Raw genomic sequence first — 8513 nt, 5'->3', positions numbered from 1 at the left:
ACTTGGTAACAATCCTTATCTTCTTGTCTGAATAAAAAATAATTACTAATATCATAATTTGAAAAAATTGTCTTTGTGAAAGTTCTAGAAAATTATCTCAGCTTTCTAACAAAAAACAAAATCGGTGTATTTGGACTTTTGGAATAAAACATCATTGCTAACATTAGAATTTAAACAGATTTTCTGCATGAAAGTTTTGGGAAATTAGCTACAGGGCAGATTCGAACTTCTCCGTTATTGCTACAATTTAAACTTGAAAACGGTCTTTTTGAATCTTGGACTCTTCAAGAAAGTTTTAGGCCTATGTTTTAGCTTTCCATCCATATAAAGCATATCTAAATCCAATTCTACAACTTCAATTATGATCTAATAATCTAATATATTCTAGTTTGGACTGAAACAACATCTTTTTTCTAATTTTAGCCCTCTCTTTGTCTTCTAAATTTTAATAGTTAACCTCATCAATCAATACCTTGATTTACATAATAGGCCTGTATTTAAGATGAACATTTACCATAAATTAAAGATATCTTATATTATTAGATATATTATTATAAAACATGCTTTAGCTAAGGAGTTATTAATACTTCAAGTGCAAAATGATGATATAAAACCTTGATAAAAATGCACTTTTAAGTACTAATCAATAACTATATTTATGCAAGATTTGTACAAGTCAGTTAAATCCACACACATCTACCACTTGCCATCACTTTTCTTGACCATAACTACTTTTGCTAGCAAGACAGGGTATACCACTTTCCTAATGAAAACAACAAGTTTGTCTAATTCTTGTGTTATAGCCTTCAGTCTTTCTCCACTAAAGTCCCTCTTTTTCTAGTGAATTGGATGTGTAGTTGGATCTACTTTTAACTTATGAGTAGCTATTTTAGGGCTGATGTCTGGCATGCTTGATGCATCTATTGCAAAATTCCACCTTTCGATTTACAAATGCTATATCAATTGCTATTATTGTGTTAGTGTTAAGGTTGATCTTACTTTTGTAATGAATTTTTCATCTCCCCTAAACAAATATACTTCAATTCCTTAACAATCTTAGTTCTGATATGTACTCTTTCCTTCAAGGACTATTAGTGATTTTATATCAGCACTTTTTAACCCTTCAAGAAAGTGGTGGCACATTGCTTGGAATTTACTTGATCCCTTCACAATAAGACATGTAACACCTTGTACTTTAATTATGATTTTCATCTTTCTAATTGTCCTTTATATGAAAACTTGGGGTATTTTTTTATACAACCATAAGAATTTCCTTAAACCAACATCAATTTTGTTATACAACCATAAGAATTTCCTTAAACCAACATTAAACAATTTCATTAACAAAACAATCTTTATTTATACTTTTATGTGAGAACATCACTTTTCAATTTATTTACAAACATTTACTAGACAATACTAGAACCTATTCAATATAGAAAGGCTAAATAACTCAATAATATTTCATGAGGAGTTGTGATATCCTAAAGAAAATTCCTGTAAAATATACAAATCATGAAACTCCTAATCAATATTTGCCTTCCAACAATTATCAATGATACAAATAAAACCAATTTCACTAACTTTTTTTGGTAGATACATCAATCTATGCTAGATTCAAATTTAATACATTCTTGTAAATCATTGGTGAACTTTTATTTCATCATAATACTCATTTAACAATCAGTCATATTATAGTAGCTCTTGTTCATAACATGTTTGACTCATACTTTGATTCACTTTCTCAAATACACTTAACTCATATGATTTTATGCATATCTCGCAACCATCTCTGGTTCACACCATTGTTTCAATATCTAATATATTTAATTTATGACACTTATTGTTTTACAAATATGTTTATACCCTTTCAACCAATACTCATGTTATTTTAACTCATTATATACCATTTTAGCTCCCACTTGCGATTCATTCAATATACACATTCATGTTCTTTTAACATATATTTTGTCATTTTAGCTTTTTATGTGATTATTTGCCTAGTTCAACCTCGCTAATTCATATTTATCATCATTATGGTTCATCATTTCATTACCTTTTCACATAGACCATGCTATTATCTTCCACACTATTTTTGACTTTTTTTCAAAAAGATGTAAGCCTATACTTTACCTTGACTTATTACTTTCAAATGAAAACTTTCTCAATTTAATAAAATTTTAGCAGTGTCTCTCTTAAAATTAAATGATCTCATATATTGACATCAATAATCCACAAACATTCTAAAAAATTCCATAGTCTCACCATCATAGACCTCAAAACATTACATTACTAATCATGAATAAAATTCAACAATAGAATAACAAATACATAAATGCATAAGTTTATTTCATTAATCTGTAGTTAACATTTTAACACAAATACATAATTTTATTCTATTAGTTAGCTATTTAATTCCATCTAATAACCCATTAATAACCTAGCAAGACAATTGCATTAATGCCAATAGCTTTATTCTAAGCAACTTAGTCAATCAAGTATCTTAATAGTTAATGACATTGATGTCACTATCTTAACTTCAGATAGCTAGCCAAATTCAATATGCTGGTCATCAACCTTATTTATTCCAATAGCTCCAAATAGGTCGTCTAGTCAAATTCAATATGTAGGTCATCAATCTTATTAATACCACTAGCCCTAAGTAGGTTGGTTGGTCAAATTAAATAGTCGTCATCAACTTTGTTGATGCCACTAATTCTAAACAAGTCCGCTAGTCAAATTAAATAGTCAATCATCAACTTTGTTGATTCCACTTGCAGCAAACAGACTGGCTAGTCAAATTCAATATAGCAGTCATTTACCACTAGCCCCAAACAAGTCAACTAGTCAAATTAAAGATGTCGGCCATCAACCTTGTTGATGCCACTAGCCCCAAATATGTCAGGTAGTCTAATGAAATATGTCAATCATCAACCTCATTGATGTCAGTCGCCCCTCTACACACACACACTAATTTACAATCCTAGAGGTGCATTCACACCATAATATTTTTATTTTTTTCTCTACTTGTAAGCGATATTCATACAATAATAACATTTCTCGTGCCCATAAAAAGATTCACATAACAATATTTATCATGTCATAGGTATTCATATAACAATATTTCTTATTCTTGTAGGCAATATTCATATAACAATATTTTTCATGATATATAGTAATAAATAATACATATGATTTCTATCATATTCCATCATTACAAAAATTTAAACAATTAAAGAAGTAAAGGGGCAACCCTTACCTTAAGATCTTGTTATACACACTCCTGAGAAGTTAGGTCCCACTTCGTATGCTTCTCTAACACTTCAATAAAACATCTTGAATAAATATTCAAACCTTTCTAGTTCATTACTCACATTTAATAATTAACGTAATCGAATACTTTCATAAACAATTCATGATTATACTATTTTGTTTATCATTTCAATTCATTTACATTAGCAACTTACACTGACATTTAATTTTTGAATGACTCAATTTTTCATTGACAATTCTCGATGTCCGAACGACTTAATTTTTCATTGATGAATTCTATATAACAATTTAAGCCAAGTTCAACATACTTCATGCTACCCTTTTCAAATTAATCCTTCCCTTAAGCCAAGTTCAACATAGTTCATACTACCCTTTTAATATATTCATAATCTTGGCCAAGTAAGCTTTTTCCTCTTTTAAAATCTTTCTCAATAAATATCTCACTTTATACACTATTTAACATACTTATCAACTTACAATACTTGGAGCAAAATATACCCAATAAGTGTTCGATTTCATCTAAACCCTTTTAAATTTCATATTATCCACTGAGTTGGAACAATAAGCCAACAAGTTGTAACATTAATTAAGTTGGAACACTAACACAACAAGTTGCAATAGTGAATCAATGAGTCTGGGAACAATATATTCAAACAACTATAACTTTGTGTACACTTAAATTCATCTCAATCCCAATGATAAAGTTATAGAACATCATCTAATACACAACCCATCCCAAATTCAGTTTAATCAATTAATTAAATTATCAAATATAAGGAAAGGTCTAAACTAACTTGGATAATGATGAGTTACTATTCAGGAAGAACATGTTTTTTTAGGGTGTTTGCTTACAATCTCCACTTATTAGAAGGAAGAATACAACTAGGTGAATCACCCTAACAAATTTTAGGCAAATCCAATGATGGATGGAGGAGAAACAATTTGGTGACCTTGACTAACTTGAGTAGGTTTTATCATAAACACTTTGCATGTCATATCTCCCCAATGGAGGCTGATAATCACAATCCCTCTAATCAAAGTATATAGGCTGATGAGGTACACAACATATCTAAAACTTAGTCTGATTCGATAGTGAACAACAAAGTTATGGCTTCTAGAGTGGAAACCCTCTTTTCTTTTCTCTCTAGCCTTAGCTACTTAATATTTTGGTAGTACATAGAGAAACTGAGGTTGTTTGTGTTTATTTACAAAAATTTCACTATTTAGTTGATGTATCATTTTTTGTATTTTTATTTAACTATTAGTACCTTTTCAGGACCTTATTCAACTCTGTTAGACCTAAAATTTTAACTTAAGATAGAACAATAGATCAAGAGACTCCTCTTAAAATTTTATCTCGATCAACTAGTTAATTTGAAAGATATGCTCGATATTGTAAAACTAGACGGTAAGAAATTTTACCATAAAAATCCAAAATTTATGTGCTATTTTATTTACTTAAATCATCATTATTTCCAAACTAATTCATTGAAGACTCTCATCCATGACCATCATAAGAGTTTCCTTAGAGTTTTCATGACTTTAAGAAAATTATAAGATTGTACGCGTTTTTTATATTAACAATCAACATTTGTTGCTCTTACACATTAATTTATTTGGAATTACCTTATTTTTTGTAAATATTTTATATCCAAATTTATAAAAAATCTTCATTAAAAATAATTAGTTTACATGATTGGAAAGTTTACACAATTTATCACTAATTAACATTCCACATAATGATTTTATTACTTTATTTCATTTGAAATTTAAGTGAAATAACTAAAAAATTATCCCAATCTACAACAATTTGCCTTCTTAATTATCATTTCTCAATCAAAATTTACCTTTTTTATGTCTGATTTACTAGTTTTTTTATCAAGGGTTTATATGGCAACTCCATGTTAAGTTAAGAATTTCAATGCCAAGTACCTGATACTGAATACAACATTGACTTGGTATAGTAAAGCTCTTCCTATGATGGCATTATAAGTTAGTATGATATCAATCACCATGATACTTTGTTAGAGTGAGACATATCTTGGCAGAGTGCCAATAATAACAAGTAGTTCAAAAGCACCTTTATCTGAAATCTCTAAATCTTTTATCCTAATGAGGGGAGTCTTAATTGGTGTTAGTTTTGAAGAAAGGATCCTTATCTAGACAATGAATTTTATAGAAATGACATTAACTACACTATCAACATCTACTAGCTCCCAATGTACTCTATGACTAGAGATAATAGTGGTAAAGATAAGGATGTCTTTATTTGAAAATGTCACTTCCTCCCCCATCTTGAGGAGTAAAAACTATTACCTTGTATCATTGGTCCAACAGTTTAGTAGCTATGAGAACTTTTCTCCATACTTTCTCTTTCCATTGTTAGAGTCACCTCCACAAGAGGTACCTTTTAAGATCATATTGATCTCAGGCACAATAATAATAGATTGACTAGGCTCTTTTCTATTATACTTTAAGTGAAAATCCTTCTTCAGAAACTAACTAATGTAGCATTTAACTGTCAACCTTTCAATTTCATTTCTCTAAACATAACAATCCTCAATGTCATGTCCTTTATCTTTAAGAAAAAGATAATATTTCTTAGATGTGCTGGTGTTTGGATGAGACTTAATAGGTAAGGGATAGCATACAAATTCCTTGCCTTGGATGGCCACAAGGACTTCAGTGAGAGTCGTGTTTAATGGAAGAGTATGCATTTCAGAGTAGCCTAAGCGTTCCCTCATCGGTTTCTTTTGGTTGCTCTTAGGGTTATTATCCCCCTTGGGAGAGCAATCCTGTTTAGGTAAGCTAATATGTTTAAGGGACCTTTCTGCCTGTTTATCTTTCAAAAAAAAAAAAGGACCATTGTCGTAATCCATTTTTAAGTTATTCCTTAATTCATATTTTTTATCTCTTAAAAAAGTACAATCTATCTTTTTAAAAAATACAAAACAAATAAAAAATATTATCAAAAAAAAATATAATAGTGAAAAAAGGATGCCAAAATGCTCAAAAAATTGTCAAACATTTGTTAAGGAGGTTTTAAAATACCAAGATTGAAATGTGATAGTATTTTATTAACTGATGAGAGCCCTGTTGACAAAGAAAAATCAATTTGAGGAAGAAAAGTCCAAAAATCAGATGTTTATAGACACAATTAAATTTTATTAAAGGTTTAATTGAATTTATGAATAGTTTGATTGCAAGAAAAATTGATTTTGAAGTCATTTTGAGCTTTAATGTGAAGAAATTAAAGATCTGGAGTCAAATTATAATTTTTTTAGAGTTATTTTGGTCAAATCAGGGGCTTAATTGCATAAATATTGAAGCTTGATGGCCAAATAGGGACTTAATTGAAGAACTCCAAGACCAAGTACCAAAATAAAAAATATGCATAAATAAATGGCTATAATTAAACTAAATATGGGAGCTAAATTTAAAAAATTAAAATTTTATTGATCAATCAAGGGTTAAATTGTATAAATCAGAGATCAATGATCAATTTGGAAAAGGCGGCCAACTTCAAGACCGACGATTGAATTTGGTAGAGATGCAATTGAATTGAGATTTAAAATCAAAATTGCAATTGAGGACTTGATTTAAAAAATCACAAATTATAGACTAATTTGGATTTTGATGTTTTTTATGCCTTTTTCTTTTTTTAAAAAAGCCTAAAACGATGTCATTTTGAATGACACTATAGCCTTTCTTCTTTCCTTTGACGCGTAGAAAATAGGGGAAGAAGAAAGTTTTGTTCCCTTTTTTTCACCATCTTGTCCTCCGCTGAAAAGCTCAAAAAGATATCGACCAAAGCACCCACTCGCTAAGCTAACCCTTGGCCTCCCACGTGTTGGAGAAACAGAGGAGACATGCCTCCTCAATTAGTCGTGGGGTGGCAGCACAATGGCTGCCCCGACCTTTTTCTATCTTATTTTTTGCCTATAAATACAAGGAAGATGAGGGAGAAGAAAAAAAAAAGAGAAAGAAGGAGAGCAAAAGGAGGGATAGAGAGAAAAGGAGAAGAAGAAGAAGAAGAAGAAAATGAAAAAAAAATAGAGGAAAACATAGAGAAAGAGAAGCAAAAAGAAGAGGAAAAGGGAGAAGAACCAACAACAATACCACCACCACCGCCGCCTGTCTCCTCTAGTAGCACAGCCAACGACTGCAGCCACCGCAAGTCAGCCCTTCTGATTAGTATTTAAAAATGTATTTTTATCAAAATTTTATATTATCATTTTGCATTTGAAGTATTAATAACTCTTTAACTAAAACATGTTTTATAATAACATGTTTAATAATATAAGGATCGTTTTCAAATTCAAATTGTAGCAATAACAAAAAAGTCAGAATTTGTCCTGTAACTTAGACATTGTTCAGTGTTCAGCCCATATATTATTATAAAACATATTTTAGTTAAGGAGTTATTGATACTTCAAGTGCAAAATGATGATATAAAACCATGATAAAAATGCACTTTTAAGTACTAATCAGCTATGATGTTTTCTGCTGACAAGAAGATAAGGATTATTACTAAGTCAAAAGGCAGACACCCACTTAACAATTAGTCATCAAATCAATAGTTTCAAATTTTAGCCTATAAAAGAAGGCATTTGCCATGCATTTAAACATCTTGGTTTTCATATAAAGATTTTGTTCTTGCTATTTTTCTTTGTATTTTATGATGTTCAAGTTTTATTTTATGTTATATTAATCTCTTGTTTATGCTTTTCATTTCTTTTCCTTTACTTAGTAAACTTATATCTTATTAATATTCTTATCTTATTTATTTATATTTCTCTATTTCATTATGTTGAGTTAAGTTTATTTAATCAAGGAGAAAAGGTTATACTAATGGTGTTGAGTTAAGTTTATTTAATTAAGGAGAAAAGGTTATACTAATGGTGTAAGAATAAGTAGTATAAACTCAATATGAACTTTATTGTTTAATAATATGTTTTGTATTTGTTATCTTCTATACTTTTAATAATTTGCTTGTTAAATAGTTAATCTAGATTTATGTTGTATAAACCTTGGTACAACAAATACTTGACACTTTCATAGCCCAACTTTATGGTATAACCGACACCTGTGCTATGAAAGGAACTTGATTTATTATTAACATAAGTTATCATCATGAATACTTGATAATATTTATAAGTATTAACATTATTCGAATAAGATAACTAATGTAATCATGTTAAGAATTTATAATCTGGTTGGAACTTCCTTTGTATATGGTT

General features: G+C 29.5%; 1 long non-coding RNA gene across 1 annotated transcript in view; it reads right to left on the bottom strand.

Moving 5' to 3' along the window:
- Window positions 1-2117, bottom strand: part of LOC105117193 (uncharacterized) — a 21118-nt gene extending 19001 nt beyond the window's left edge. Inside the window, exon 1 of the long non-coding RNA XR_840687.1 lies at window positions 1867-2117. This is a non-coding gene — a long non-coding RNA (uncharacterized LOC105117193). The remainder of the gene's footprint in view (window positions 1-1866) is intronic.
- Window positions 2118-8513: the final 6396 nt, after the last annotated feature.

This window comes from Populus euphratica, unplaced genomic scaffold (assembly GCF_000495115.2).
Source record: "Populus euphratica unplaced genomic scaffold, PopEup_1.0 scaffold1219.1, whole genome shotgun sequence".
Taxonomy (NCBI): domain Eukaryota; kingdom Viridiplantae; phylum Streptophyta; class Magnoliopsida; order Malpighiales; family Salicaceae; genus Populus; species Populus euphratica.
This window is presented reverse-complemented; position numbering and strand designations above follow the sequence as displayed.